This window comes from Salvelinus sp. IW2-2015, unplaced genomic scaffold, assembly GCF_002910315.2.
Source record: "Salvelinus sp. IW2-2015 unplaced genomic scaffold, ASM291031v2 Un_scaffold516, whole genome shotgun sequence".
Classification (NCBI taxonomy): Eukaryota; Metazoa; Chordata; class Actinopteri; order Salmoniformes; family Salmonidae; genus Salvelinus; species Salvelinus sp. IW2-2015.
The window spans coordinates 41,985-59,010 of NW_019942567.1; positions in this window are offsets into that span (position 1 = coordinate 41,985).

Genomic DNA, 17,026 nt, shown 5'->3' on the forward strand with positions numbered 1-17,026 from the left:
AAGACAAAATCGTTGTCCAGTTCAAGGTGAGTAATCGCTGTTCTGATGTCCAGAAGCTCTTTTCAGTCATAAGAGACGGTAGCAGCAACATTATGTACAAAATTAGTTACAAACAATGCACCATTATATGATGTTATGTATGTACTGGCCAATGAGAGGCTTTGATGCCACCGGCCAGCCATATTGGTACTCCCCAGAAGGAGCATTCCTCCATAGGAATAAAGACCATTCTACAGTACTTCAATTCAAATGTAACAAGGACCAAATTACATGTATTTAAGTATTTTTGTTGTTATAGTAAGGCCATAATATTCGTACGCTCAAAAAATAAAAAATAAAAATGACTAAGGAAAATATTGTAGATATTTTTAAATGTTTTATTTTCATGTTTAGCATTAAGGTGTCTGTAATAGAATAAACGTGGCAAAAAAACTAATGTAGACATTAATAAAGTCATTTCTATACCTTCCAACATCTTCAAAACAGCGCCATCTAGTGTCTAATCAAATGTGAACTTTTTTACAATTATTTATTATATAAATATGCAATTTTTATTGTTATTTTTATGTTTTTGCTTTGTCATTATGGGGTATTGTGTGTAGATTGATGAGGGGGAAAAAACCGATTTAATACATTTTTAGAATACGGCTGTAACATAGCAAAATGTGGTAAAAAGTCAAGAGGTCTGAATACTTTTCAAATGCACTGTAATACACAATGAAGTCTACACAGGAATAAGACCACTTGGTGGGCAACAGCAGAATAAGCTACAAATGAGGGTTTTATTGATCCTCCTGACAAACACATACGCTGGAAATTGTCCGTTTTTTTTTTACTCCACAGAGCAATCGACTGTCTCAGTTCACCGTACGTCGTGGGTTGTTGATTAAACATTTACATTTACATTTAAGTCATTTAGCAGACGCTCTTATCCAGAGCGACTTATAAACGGCAGACATTCTCCTCCAGGTGGCAGTGTGAACTTTAGGAGAGGATCCAGATACTGCCCATCAAGCCTCTGATAAACAAAAGTTGTCTGGTTATTGTATCAGACAAGCCATGACATGTAAACAAGAAATATCCCCCAATATCATGAACAGTTCATCTGTTTTGAAGCAAGTATTTAGATTTAGTTTCAATGTTCTAGTAGTTCGCTCTGAACAACGAAAACATCTGCTGTAATAATGATAATGATAATAATGATAATAATAATGATAATGATGATAATAATAATAATAATAATGGTAATGATAATAATGATAATAATAATGATCATGATAATAATAATAATAATAATGATAATAATGATAATAATGATAATAATGATAATACATAATATAAATAATACATAATTGATAATGATAAAATGATAATAATGAAATAATGATAATAACAATGTATAATGATGATAATAATATAATAATGATACTGATAGATGATAAGAATGATAATAATATGATAATGATAATAGATAATGATAATGATAATAACGATAATGAAATGATAATAATGATAATAATAATGATCATGATAATAATAATAAGATATGATAATGATAATGATATAATGATAATGATAATGATAATAATAATATATATAATAATAAATGATGAATGATAATAATGATAATAATAATAATATACTAATAATAATTTGGTAGCTGCTTACTGTTTCTGTCCTGTAATTACTGATGCAATGCCCCAAAAAAATTTCACTTGTTTTTTAGTGTGAAGTCTGTTGTGTGTGTGTGTGTGTGTGTGTGTTGTGTGTGTGTGTGGTGTGTGTGTGTGTGTGTGGTGTGTGCGTGTGCGTGTGCGTGTGCGTGTTTGTGTTGGGGGATGGCCTTGCGTGTTCAGCTCAGTGAAGACAGAGCACTAGAGCGGTGCCCGTTGCCCTGGCAACCAACCGACACTGGAACAGAGCCTTGTCATATTAACGTGTGCTTCTGAAATAAAATACGTCAACATTTAAAATGTTTTTAAATATTTTTGCCATATCGCCTGCTCAATTGCACACTCACTCATAAAGAATACTGCAGACATCTCTTCTCCTCTCTCTCTCTCTTTCTCTCTCTCTCTCTCTCTCTCCTTCTCTCTCTCTCTCTCTCTCTCTCTGAGTGGTGTGTGGGTGGGTGGTCATCCGGGCTGGAGAGCCTGAGGGGCTTGGCCTTGTTGCCACACATGGTGCACTCTGCTGGGCTAGAGTGGGCTGAGGCCTGCCTGTCCACGGCTTCACACTTAGTCTGGATGAGTGGAGAGGCTGGCAGGGTTAGGGCACTTCGTTTAGTGCGTGTTTGTGTGTGTTGTGATACCTACAGTGTGTATGTGTGTGTTCTTGCCTCGGGCTCCACACCTCACACACACACACAACACACCACACACACACACCACAAACACACACACACCACACCCACACATCACACCCCCACACACCACAGGTCACTATGCGTGCACAAAACCATTTTGCCGTGGATACTGAGGACTGGTCTAGTTTCCATGGTGACTGCATGGACAAAGACGGGGGTCGGCGGGTGGCAGGCATCGTTCCCTGGAGAGAGAAATTGAGAGAGAGAGGGAGAGAGGCAGAGAGAGAGAAAGATAGAGAGAGAGAGAGAGACAGAGAGAGAGAGAGAATGAGGGAGAGAGAGAGAATGAGAGAGAGGGAGGGAGGGAGAGAGAGAGAGAAACAAAAGAGAGAGAGACAGACAGACAGATGGACACCCTCCCCTGGTGAGAGAGATGGAGGGAGGGAGACAGACAGAAACCCTTCCCTGGTGAGAGAGATGGCGAGAGGGAGAGAGAGTGACAGACATACAGACAGACAGACGATAGAGGGAGGAGTGGGAGGAAGAAATAAAACATATTTATACTGGGATGGAGACGGAGTCAGAGTTAGAGGAATATATTGGAGAGAGGAGAGAGAGATGGAGAGAGAGACAGAGGAATATAATGGAGAGAGGAGAGAGAGACGGAGAGAGAGACATAGGAATATATTGGAGAGAGGAGAGAGAGATGGAGAGAGAGACAGAGGAATATATTGGAGAGGGGAGAGAGAGATGGAGAGGGAGACAGAGGAATATACTGGAGAGAGGAGAGATGGAGATGGAGAGGGAGAGGGCGACATAAAGGAATATGTGCCACCCTAGACACAACTACGACAAAATAACCAACAAAAACCAAGAGTCTCTTAGAGCATTCACAGTCAGTCCACTGACACACCTATCAGATCACAACAAAATCACGTTTACTTGAACAGAGCTTTGCTCAATCGCGAGGCATCAAAGCCAAAGGAACTGAATAATATTAAGAAATGCTATAGATGGAAGGAAAGTAGTGTGGAAATCCACCAAAAAAACTATTAGGCAACAGCAAATTAAAACCCTTCTAGACATTCTCCTGGACAAAATTATCCACTGTAATAGTGAAGGTGTAAACTTGGCAGTAGAAAACCTAAAAAGTATATTTGACCTCTCAGCTTCCCAATCAAATCTAAAAATACAACAATGACAAATGGTTTGATGAAGGATGCAAAAACTTAAGAAAGAAATTGAGAAACCTATCCAACCAAAACATAGAGACTCAGAAAACTCAGAAGTCTACGCCTTCAATATGGTGAATCACTAAAACACTACGGAAAAAGAAGGAACAGCACGTCAGAAATCAGCTCAATGTAATTGAAGAATCCATAGAATCTAATCACTTCTGGGAAAATTGGAAAACACTAAACAAACAACAACACAAAGAGTTATCTATCCAAAACGGAGATGTATGGATAAACAGATTGTCCGATCTTTTTTGGCTCTATAACACAGAACAAACAGCAAACACATATACATGATCAAATACACATCTTAGAATCAACTATTAATTAAAGACACCAGAACCCACTGGATTCTCCAATTACATTGAATGAACTACAGGACAAAATACAAACAGTCCAACCCAAAAATGCCTGTGTGGTTGATGGTATCCGGAATGAAATGATCAAATATACAGGACACAAATTCCAATTGGCTATACTTAAACTCTTTAACATCATCCTCATCATTCTGGCATCTTCCCCACTATGTGAAACCACTGACTGATCACCCCAATCCACAAAAGTGGAGACAAATTTGACACCAATAACTACCGTGGGATATGCGTCAACAGCAACCTTGGGAAAATCCTCTGCATGATCATTAACAGCAGACTCGTACATTTCCTCAATGAAAACAATGTACTGAGCAAATGTCAAATTGGCTTTTTACCAAATTACCGTACAACAGATCATGTATTCACCCTGCACACCTTAATTGACAAACAAACAAACCAAAACAAAATATATTTCTTATCATGCTTTGTTGATTTCAAAAAAGCTTTCGACTGAGCTTGGCACGAGCGCCTGCTATACAAACTGATGGAAAGTTGTGTTGGGGGAAAAACATACAACATCAAAAAAATCTATGTACACAAACAACGAGTGTGCAGTTAAAATTGGCAAAAAACACAAATTTCTTTCCACTGTGGGGTGAGACAGAAATGCAGCTTAATCCATCAGTATAAACTCAAGAAACGTCCTCTCCCTGTCAACTGCGTTTATTTATTTGGCAGAACACTGATATTCCTGTCTTGCATGAAATCACACAGAGAATGAGCAGTATGGCTGTTGGCATTGTCATGCTGGAGGGTCATGTCAGGATGAGCTTGCAGGAAGGGTACCACATGAGGGAGGAGGATGTCTTCCCTGTAACGCACAGCATTGAGATTGCCAGCAATGACAATAAGCTCAGTCCGATGATGCTGTGACACACCGCCCCAGACCATGACGGACCCTCCACCTCCAAATCAATCCCGCTCCAGAGTACAGGCCTCGGTGTAACGCTCATTCCTTCGACGATAAATGTATTTCCGACCATCACCCCTGGTGAGACAAAACCGCAACTCGTCAGTGAAGAGCACTTTTTGCCAGTCCTGTCTGGTCCAGCGACGGTGGGTTTGTGCCCATAGGCGACGTTGTTGCCGGTGATGTCTGGTGAGGACCTGCCCTACAACAGGCCTACAAGCCCTCAGTCCAGCTTCTGTCCGCAATAGGCTGAGAGTCTGAACTCTGATGGAGGGATTGTGTGTTCCTGGTGTAACTCGGGCAGTTGTTGTTGCCATCCTGTACCCGGTGTGATATTCGGATATACCGATCCTGTGCAGGTGTTGTTACACGTGGCCTGCCACTGCGAGGACGATCAGCTGTCCGTCCTGTCTCCCTGTAGCTCTGTCTTAGGTGTCTCACAGTACGGAAACAGTGTTAATACGCTTTATAATGAAGATCTGTGAAGTTATTTGGATTATTACAAATTATGTTTGAAAGACAGGGTCCTGAAAAAAGGACGTTTCTTTTTTGGCTGAGTTTATATATCAATATATATATTGCAGACTGTTCTAGTGTGTATATATATATATATATATATATATGTATATATATATATCATTGGCGAGGGCACTAGAACAGTCGGCCTCACCCTACTAGAATCTGTAGTCAAATGTTACTGTTTGCTGATTATCAGGGGCTTCTGTCTCCAACCACGGAGGGCCTACAGCAGCACCTAGATCTTCTGCACAGATTCTGTCAGACCTGGGCCCTGACAGTCAATCTCAGTAAGACAAAAATAATGGTGTTTGACAAAAGGTCCAGTTGCCAGGACGACGAATACAAATTGCATCTGGACATTGTTTCCCTAGAGAACACAAAAAACTATACATACCTCAGCCTAAACATCAGCACCACAGGTAACTTGGCCTTCTGGCCTTCTGGGACCAAGCTAAAAATACTTGAATCAGTTATGGAACCGATTGCCCTTTATGGTTGTGAGGTCTGGGGTCCGCTCACCAGCCAAGAATTCACAAAATGGGACAAACACCAAATTGAGACTCTGAAAAAATATCCTCTGTGTACAATGCAAAACACCAAATAATGCATGCAGAGTAGAATTAGGCGCCGATACTCGCTAATTATTAAAATCAATAAAAGATCCATTCATTTCTACAACCCCCTAAAAGGAAGCAGATCCCAAACCTACCGAGAAATAAACCTGGAGAAGAGGTCCCTAAGCAAGCTGTTCCTGGGGCTCTGTTCACAAACACAAACACACCCCACAGAGCCCCAGGACAGCAACACAATTAGACTCAACCAAATCATGAGACAGAGACAGAGACAGAGACAGAGACAAAGTGATGAGGAGACATGAGGAGATGGGGAGTGAGAGACACGGAGGAGGAGAGGAGAGAGAGGGAGAGAGAGAGAGGAGAGAGAGGAGAGAGAGAGAGAGGAGAGGACGAGAGAGGAGAGAGAGAGAGAGAGAGAGAGAGAGAGAGAGAGAGAGAGAAAGCGAGAGACAGAGAAGAGGGAGAGAGAGAAAACAGGACAGAGAGAGAGAGGAGAGCGAGAAAGAGAGAGACAGAGAGAGAGAGGGACAGACAGAGAGAGAGATAGCCTTGCTATTGAGAAAGGCCGCCGTAGGCAGACTGGCTCTCAAGAGAAAGACAGGCTATAGTGCTCACTGCCCACAAAATGAGGTGGAAACTGAGCTGCACTTCCTAACCTCCTGCCAATGTATGACCATATTTAGAGACAATTTCCCTCAGATTACACAGATCCACAAAGAATCGCAGAAACAATCCAATTTTGATAAACTCCCATATCTACTGGGGAAATTCCAGTGTGCCATCCCACAGCAGCAAGATTTGTGAACCCTGTTTGCCACAAGAAGAAAATGGGCAACCAGTGAAGACACAACCACACCATTGTAATAACCCCATATATTTTGTATATTTATATTTAACTTGTGTGCTTTACCCATTTAGTATTGTTCAACCTGCACCCATATTATAATAATATGACATGTTTAAGTGTCTCTACTTGTTGTTGCTTTGAAACATCATTGTCATGATTAATCGGTAGCGTGTACTATACTGGTTCATTATGTTTATTTCGAAGCTCTCTTGTTGACTAATCCCTCCCAGCTCCTTCCCTCTCTCCCCAGATCCTCCTTCTCTCAACAGATCTCTCCTTCACAGCTCCTCCTCTTCACACTACTACTACTAACAAACACTATCACTAACACACCAACCGACACGCACACACTCGACACCACACACACCCGACACACACTCACACGCCACCCACAATCTCTGACATACCACACACCGACCATTTACCGACACACACACACCTACACACCACACACACCGACAACACACACCACACACCACACACACACCACACCCAGACCACACCCACCCCGACAGGGGGCAATGTTAAACACATGTTCCCATGCCAATAAAGCCCCTTGAATTTAATTGAATTGAAATGAATTGAAATGAATTGAATTGAATTGAATTGAATTGAAATTGAGAGAGAGCGAGAAAGAGAGAGACAGAGCGAGAGAGAGCTGAAGCATAACCTGTCCTATAGTAAACCCTCCCTTCACTACCTCTTACTCTCCCTCCTCTCCATCCACTCTCTCCTCCTCAACTCCCTCCACCTTCTCCCCCACCTTCCCATTCTCATTACCACACCTAATTAGGGAAGTGGCAGACTACCCCCACCTCTTCCCCCTCTTTCTGTCTACCCCCCACCTCCCCCTTTCTGTCTACCCCCACCTCCCCTCTTTCTGTCTCTACCCCCACCCCCCCCTTTCTTCTGTCACTCCCCATCTCCTCCCCTCTTTCTGTCTTCTCCCTCACCACCTCTCCTCTTTCTGTCTCTACCTCCATCCCCTCTTTCTTTCTCTACCCCCACCTCTCCCTTCTTTGTCCTACCCCCACCACCTTCCCTCTTTCTGTCCTACCCCCACCACCTCTCCTTTTCTGTCTCTACACCCACCACCCTCCTCTTTCTGTCTCTACCCCACCCCCTCCTTTTCTCATCTACCTCCACTCCCTCTTTCTGTCTCTACCTCCACTCCCCCTCTTTCGTTCTCTACCCCACCACCTCTCCTCTTTCTGTCTCTACCTCCACCTCCCCTCCTTTCTGTTCTCTACCCCCACCACCTCCCTCTTTCTGTCTCTACCCCCACCTCCTTCCTCTTTCTGTCTCTACCCCACCCACCTCTCCTCTTTTTGTCTCTACCCCCACCACCTCCGCTCTTTCTGTCTCACCCCCCACCTCTCCTCTTTCTGTCTCTACCCCACCACCTCTCCTCTTTCTGTCTCTACCCCCACCACCTCTCCTCTTTCTGTCTCTACCTCCACCCCCTCTTTCTGTCTCTACCTCCACCTCCCCTCTTTCTGTCTCTACCCCACCCCTCTCTCTTTCGTCTACTACCTCCACCCTCCCTCTCTTTTCTGTCTCTACCCCCCACCACCTCCGCTCTTTCTGTCTCTACCCCCACCTCCTCTCCTCTTTTCTGTCTCTCCCCCACCACCTTCCTCTTTCGTCTCTACCCCCCCCACCTCCCCGCCTCTTTCTGTCTCTCCCCACCACCTCCCCTCTTTCTGTCTCTACCCCACCACTCTCCTCTTTTGTCTCTACTCCCCACCACCTCCCCTCTTTCGTCTCTACCCTCACCACTCCCCTCTTTCTGTCTCTACCCCACCCACTCCGCTCTTTCTGTCTCTACCCACCTCTCCGCTCTTTCTTTCTTACCCCCACCTCCCCTCTTTCTGTCTCTACCCTCACCACTCCCTCTTTCTGTCTCTACCCACCTCTCCTCTTTTTGTCTCTACCCCCACACCTCCCCTTCTGTTCGTCTACCCCCACCTCCTCCTCTCTTTCTGTCTCTACCCTCACCACCTCTCCTCTTTCTGTCTCTACCCTCACCACCTCTCCTCTTTCTGTCTCTACCCCCACCTCCTCCCCTCTTTCTGTCTCTACCCTCACCACCTCTCCTCTTTCTGTCTCTACCTCCACCTCCCCTCTTTCTGTCTCTGCCCCCTCTACCTCTTCTTCTCTATCTACTTCAATTTAAAGGTTTTATTGGCAAGGGAAACATATGTTAACATTGCCAAAGCAAGTGAAATAGACAAAACAAAAGTGAAATAAACAATACAAACTAACAGTAAACATTACATTCACAAAAGTTCCAAAAGAATAAAGACATTTCAAACATGGTATTATTTGCAAATAGTTGAAATACAAAAGGGAAAATAAATAAACATAAATATGACCATCTCACAGTTGAATAATTGAGTTAGTTTACCTCAGTGGTGTCATTAGGAATGTTTTTGGTCCATCTCTGAACCATTTGATGAAAAAAATAATCACACATGACTTGTGCTATGCAGTATTTAAAAAAAGAAATAATTACTGACACATTTTAATAAAATAAAAAATAAACAATGTATTATACTGCACTAGGCAGCAGGTCACTGCAAGAAACCCTGGAGTGAGATATAGTCTGCTGTGATTGGTCGTGATTTCACAACGCTCAGTCCCTCGGGCCCCCTCTTCAACCCATACAGCACCGGTCAGACGTCACTGTCATCGCTCAGCAAAACGCCTGTCACTCAGGCAGAGTCTGTAGTGTAGCACAGAGCAAATTTATTATTTTTCTAAATAAAAGGGGCCAATGTGTGACATCAGAGTCCACATTTCTAAATGGTTTCCATGTACATTTAAGTAGGATTTTCTAGCAGCTTCACATGTGTAGTTACAGGAATAAGACTCTATTGTAGATAGGCACAATGAGACCGTGACTCCTAGCAACAACAGAACATCTACATGTCATTAAAAAAATATCACCTGAAACATCAGCAACCTAGCAACCAGTTCTGTTTGTGCTTTAGTCAACGTCTCTATCCTTAATAACATTGTTGAACATTCCAGTAGATTGAAAAGTTAAACACCGTTCTATATTTTAATATTTTTAAACATAGTATTTAAATTTTTTAATAGTTCATATAATTTAATAAACTTATATAATACAAGGCGGTTCTGTCAACAAAATCATTGACAATAATAATAACACACGACACATCTCATTCTTGCTTCCTCTGTCCTTGTTTCCTCCACTCCTCTCCTTGAAAGTGCACTGGGAGCCTGAAAGCAGGAACCTTCCCTACTCTCCTCCAATGTGTTTTGAGAGGGAGGTGATGAATGGAGAATACAGGGGGGGGGGAAATCTCAGTTGCATTTCCTTCATTCTTTAAAATCCTCTCTCCTCGTCTCCTTCTTAAAAACACATTGGATACGCGAGGGGTAAGTGAGGGGAGGGGTAAGTGAGGGGAGGGGTAAGTGAGGGGAGGGGTAAGTGAGGCAAGGGGTAAGTGAGGGGAGGGGTAAGTGAGGGCGAGGGGTAAGTGGGGGAGGGGTAAGTGTGAGGGGTAAGTGAGGGTAAGTGAGGGGAGGGTAAGTGAGGGTGTAGGGGTAAGTGAGGGGTAAGTGAGGGGAGGGGTAAGTGAGGGGAAGGGGTAAGTGAGGCAAGGGGGTAGAGTGAGGGGAGGGTAAGTGAGGGGTAAGTGAGGGGAGGGGTAAGTGAGGGTAGGTGAGGGAGGGGTAAGTGAGGGGAGGGGTACGTGAGGGGAGGGGTAAGTGAGGGGTAAGTGAGCCTGGTACTCAGGGCTCTATTGTCCCTCCATCAGTTCCTAATGGCCTGATACTCAGGGCTCTATTGTCCCTCCATCAGGTCCTAATGGCCTGGTACTCAGGGCTCTATTCTCCCTCCATCAGGTCCTAATGGCCTGGTACTCAGGGCTCTATTGTCCCTCCATCAGGTCCTATTGGCCTGATACTCAGATATAACAGACTGACCCTAGCCCCCACACCACTAGAAGGATATCTTCAACCACCAACTTACCATCCTGAGACAAGGCCGAGTATAGACCACGAAGATCTCCTCCACGGCACAACCCAAGGGGGGGCGCCAACCCGGACAGGAAGATAACGTCAGTGACTCGACCCACTCAAGTGACGCACCCCTCCTAGGGACGGCATGGAAGAGCACCAGTAAACCAGTGAGAATCCCAGTGGAGAGAGGGGAGGCAGAGAATTTCAGTGGAGAGAGGGGAACTGGCCAGGCATAGACAGCAAGGGCGGTTCGTTGCTCCAGAGCCTTTCCGTTCACCTTCACACTCCTGAGCCAGACTAAACTCAATCATATGACCTATTGAAGAGATGAGTCTTCAGTAAAGACTTAAAGGTTGAGACCAAGTCTGCGTCTCTCACATGGGTAGGCAGACCATTCCATAAAAATGGAACTCTACAGGAGAAAGGCCTGCCTCCAGCTGTTTGCTTAGAAATTCTAGGGACAATTAGGAGGCCTGCGTCTTGTGACCGTAGCGTACGTGTAGGTATGTACGGCAGGACCAAATTGGAAAGATAGGTAGGAGCAAGCCCATGTAATTCTTTGTAGATTAGCAGTAAAACCTTGAAATCAGCCCTTGCCTTAACAGGAAGCCTGTATAGAGAGGCTAGCACTGGAGTAATATGATACCATTTTGGGGTTCTAGTCAAGATTCTTGCAGCCGTGTTTAGCCATAACTGAAGTTTATTTAGTGCTTTATCCGGGTAGCCGGAAAGTAGAGCATTGCAGTAGTCTAACCTAGAAGTGACAAAAGCATGGATTATATTTCCTGCATAATTTTTGGACAGAAAGTTTCTGATTTTTGCAATGTTACGTAGATGGAAAAAGCTGTCCTTGAAACAGTCTTGATATGTTCGTCAAAAGAGAGATCAGGGTCCAGAGTAACGTCGGGGTCCCTCACAGTTTTATTTGAGACGACTGTACAACCATCGAGATTAATTGCCAGATCCAACAGAAGATCTCTTTGTTTCTTGGGACCTAGAACAAACATCTATGTTTTGTCTGACTTTAAAAGTAGAACAATTGCAGCCATCCACTTCCTTATGTCTGAAACACAGGCTTCCAGGGAGGGCAATTTTGGGGCTTCACCATGTTTCACCGAAATGCACAGCTGTGTGTCATCCGCATTGCAGTGAAAGTTAACATTATGTTTCTGAATGACATCACCAAGAGGTAAAATATATTGTGAAAACAATTTTGGTCCAAAAACGGAGCCTTGAGGAACACCAACATTTACAGTTGATTTGTCAGAGGGCAAAACTTCCACAGAGACAAACTGATATCTTTCCGACTGATAAGATCTAAACCAGGCCAGAACTTGTCCGTGTAGACCAATTTGGGTTTCCAATCTCTCCAAAAGAATTTGATGATCGATAGTATCAAAAGCTGCGCTAAGGTCTAGGAGCACGAGGACAGATGCAGAGCCTCAGTCTGACGCCATTAAAACCTCTTATGGGCAGGACGGTAGCGTCCCACCTGAACAACATCCTGTGAATTTGCAGAGCGCGAGATTCAAAAATACCAAATTCAAATATTTATGTGTTATAGTACATCAAAATAAAGCTTAACTTCTTGTTAATCCAGCCGCTGTGTCAGATTTCAAAAAGGCTTTACGGCGAAAGAAAACCATGTGATTATCTGAGGACAGCGCCTCGCATACAAACACATGAAAATCATATTTCAACCAGGCAGGTGTGCCACAAAAGTCAGAAATAGTGATATAATTATCATATAATTCATGCCTTACCTTTGTAGATCTTCTTCTGTTGGCACTCCAAAATGTCCCAGAAACATCACAAATGGTCCTTTTGTTCGATAATGTCTTTCTTTACATCCCAAAAATGTCAATTTATTTGGCGCGCTTGATTCAGAAATACACCGGTTTCAACTCGCCCAACAAAGTATCTAATAAGTTACCTGTAAACTTGGTCCAAACATTTCAAACAATGTTCCTAATCCAACCTCAGGTACCCTAAAACGTAAATAATCGATCAAATTTACGACGGATTCTAATTCCGGATAAAAACAACGTGAGGCACGCTCCTGTCCATGCGCACCAAAACAGTAGTGTCCACCTGGAGTGACACTTACAAAGAACAGCCCTAATTATTCATTTCTCAAAAGAAAAACATTGACCAATTTCTAAAGACTGTTGACATCTAGTGGAAGCCATAGGAACTGCAACCAGGTTCCTTATAAATAGGGTATCCCATAGAAACATTTGGAAAATCCCCCAAAAATTCCCTGGATGGTTTGTCCTCGGGGTTTTGCCTGCCATATCAGTTATGTTATAATTATATGCATATCCTAGCTTCTAGGCCTTAGTAACAGGCAGTTTACTTTGGACACGCTTTCCATCCGGAGGTTAACTTCTTATGGCTGCAATCCCGTTACCGGGATGATATGACAACAGCCAGTAAAAGTGCAGGGCGCCAAAATTCAAAAAACAGAAATCTCATAATTAAAATTCCTCAGACATTCATGTGTCTTATATCATTTTAAAGGTAATCTTGTTGTTAACTTTTTATTGATAGGGGGCAGCATTTTCACTTTTTCACCTATCGCAGTGAAAAAAATAGTTTTGTTGTTAGGAGCTCTCCTGAAACAATAGCATGACATTTTCTCGCAGTAATAGCTACTGGACAGTGCAGTTATATTAACAAGAATTTAAGCTTTCAGCTGATAACAGTTGAAGTCGGACACATACACCTTAGCCAAATACATTTAATCTCAGTTTTTGATAATTCCTAACATTTAATCTTAGTAAATATTCCCTGTCTTAGGTCAGTTAGGATCAACACTTTATTTTAAGAATGTGAAATGTTAGAATAATAGTAGAGAGAATGATTTATTTCGGCTTTTATTTATTTCATCACATTCCCAGTGGGTCAGAGGTTTACATACACTCAATTAGTTTTTGGTAGCGTTGCCTTTAAATTGTTTAACTTGGGTCAAACGTTTCAGTTAGCCTTCCACAAGCTTCCCACAATAAGTTGGGTGAATTTTGGCCCATTCCTCCTGACAGAGCTGGTGTAACTGAGTCAGGTTTGTAGGCCTCCTTCCTCGCAAATGCTTTTTCAGTTCTGCCTACACATTTTCTATAGGATTGAGGTCAGTGCTTTGTGATGGCCACTCCAATACCTTGACTTTGTTGTCCTTAAGCCATTTTGCCACAACTTTGGAAGTATGCTTGGGGTCATTGTACATTTGGAAGACCCATTTGCGACCAAGCTTTAACTTCCTGACTGATGTCTTGAGATGTGGCTTCAATATATCCACATACTTTTCCTTCCTCGTGATGTCATCTATTATGTGAAGTGCACCAGTCCCTCCTGCAGCAAAGCACCCCCACAACATGATGCTGCCACCCCTGTGCTTCACGGTTGGGATGGTGTTCTTCGGCTTGCAAGCTTCCCCCTTTTTCCTCCAAACATAACGATGGTCATTATGGCCAAACAGTTTTATTTTTGTTTCATCAGAGCAGAGGACATCTTGTCCCTATGTGCAGTTGCAAAACGTAGTCTGGCTTTTTTATGACAGTTTTGGAGCAGTGGCTTCTTCCTTGCTGAGCGGCCTATCAGGCTATGTCTATATACTACTAGTTTTACTGTGAATATAGACACTTTTGTACCTGTTTCCTCCAGCATCTTCACAAGGTCCTTTGCTGTTGTTCTGGGATTGATTTGCACTTTGCTCAGCGAAGTATGTTCATCTCTAGGACACAGAACGCGTCTCCTTCCTGTGCGGTATTATGGCTGTGTGGTCCCATGGTGTTTATAATTGCGTACTATTATTTGTACAGATGAATGTGGTACCTTCAGGTTTTGGAAATTGCTCTCAAGGATGAACCAGACTTGTGGAGGTCTACAATTATGTTTGACCCATTACCTTTAGTTATACAGAATATCTCACCACGTTTCCATCTCCCCCTCTCTCTCCTTTATTCCTTTCTGCAGAGTGCAGAGCGGCTGTCAATGTTTTGATTTGAAAGACATTTTAAGATTTGTATCATTCAAAACTAAAGTTGCCAAATAACTCTAAATCTAACGACCTGTTTCAAATGATCCCTTTTACGCTCAACGTAGCCACTTCATATGCGCGCACTTGCTCCGGAATGGGATATTGTTTTCTTTTTTTAAATAAATGTTTGGAACACGTACCTTTGATTTGATTTGACATACATTTTTGCCTGTACACATGCATATCTTAGCTTTTGGGCCTGAGTAGCAGGCAGTTTAACTTATTTGGGGTAGGGGGCAGTATTTTCACGTCCGGATGATAAGCGTGCCCAGAGTAAACGGCCTGCTACTCAGCCATAAAAGCTAGAATATGCATAGTATTAGTATATTTGGATAGAAAACACTCGGAAGTTTCTAAAACTGTTTGTCTGTGAGTATAACAGAACTCATATGGCAGGCAAAAACCTAAGACAAAATCCAACCAGGAAGTGGGAAATCTGAGGTTGGTCGATTTTCAGCTCCTATTGAAGATACAGTGGGAAATTGGTAATGTTGCACTTCCTAGGCTTCCACTAGATGTCAACAGTCTTTAGAACCTTGTCTGATGCTTCTAATGTGAAGTGGGGCCGAATGAGAGGGGATTCAGTAAGGTCTACCATGACCTGACCATGCTCTGACCATGCGCGTTCATGTGAGAGCGAGCTCTGTTCCATCGCACTTCTGAAGACAAAGGAATTCTCCGGTTGGAACATTATTGAAGAATTATGTTAAAAACATCCTAAAGATTGATTCAATACTGTAATATAACTTTTTAAACTTTTAGTCCGTACTTTCCGCAGGACTTGCCCGCGCGTCATGAGTTTGGAAAGTGTACTCAACGCTAGAACAACAAGGAGGAATTTGGACATAAATTATGGACATTATCGAACAAACAAACATTTATTTTGGAACTGGGAATCCTGGGAGTGCATTCTGATGAAGATCATCAAAGGTAACTGAATGTTTATAATGTTATTTCTGACTTCTGTTGACTGCACAATATGGCGGATATATTTTTGTCTTGATTGGGCTTTGAGCGCCGACCTCAGATTATTGCATGGTTTTCTTTTTCCGTAAAGCTTTTTTGAAATCTGACACAGTGGTTGCATTAAGGAGAAGTGCATCTAAAATTCCATGCATAACACTTGTATTTTCATCAACATTTATAATGAGTATTTCTGTAAATTGATGTGRCTCTCTGCAAAATCACCGGATGTTTGGAACTTCTGAACGTAAAGCGCCAATGTAAACTCAGATTTTGGGATATAAATATGAACTTTACAGAACAAAACATCCATGTATTGTGTAACATGAAGTCGTATGAGTGTCATCTGATGAAGATCATCAAAGGTTAGTGATTCATTTTMTCTATATTTCTGCTTTTTGTGAATCCTCTCTTTGGCTGAAAAAATGGCTGTGTTATTCTGTGAATTGGTTTGCTTTCGTCGTAAAGCCTTTTTGAAATCGGACACTGTGGCTAGATAAGTGTATCTTTAAAATGGTGTAAAATACATGTATGTTTGAGTAATTTTAACTATGGGATTTCTGTTGTTTTGAATTTGGCGCCCTGCAGGTTCACTGGTTGTTGAAGAGGGGGACGGCACCTCCGTACCTTCAGGCTCTGATCAGGCCCTACACCCAAACAAGGACACTGCGTTCATCCACCTCTGGCCTGCTCGCCTCCCTACCTCTGAGGAAGTACAGTTCCCGCTCAGCCCAGTCAAAACTGTTCGCTGCTCTGGCACCCCAATGGTGGAACAAACTCCCTCACGACGCCAGGTCAGCAGAGTCAATCACCACCTTCCGGAGACACCTGATACTCCTATGGGGAATCCTCCATACTGTGGAACATCTCTACTCTGGAACACTCTCTACTCGGGAACACTCTCTACTCTGAAGTATACTCCCTACTGGGGAACACTCCAGTACTGTGGGAACACTTCCTCTTCTCTGAAACACATACATCTACAAGAATTTGCCAAGAGCCAACTCAACAATTTCAAATGTGGACTGACCTGTCCAATGGAGCAAACGATTAAAGAACACCCTCTCGTCCTGGCAGCACATTGCACTCCTTTAGAACAGATTCGGATTGCCCTGTGTGTGTGTGTGTGTGTGTGTGTGTGTGTGTGTGTGTGTGTGTGTCTGTGTGTGTGTGTGTGTGTGTGTGTGTGTGTGTGTGTGTGTGTGTGTGTGTGTGTGTGTGTGTGTGTGTCCGTGCAGCAATTGCAGTCCTTCATTGGCTCACTCCTTC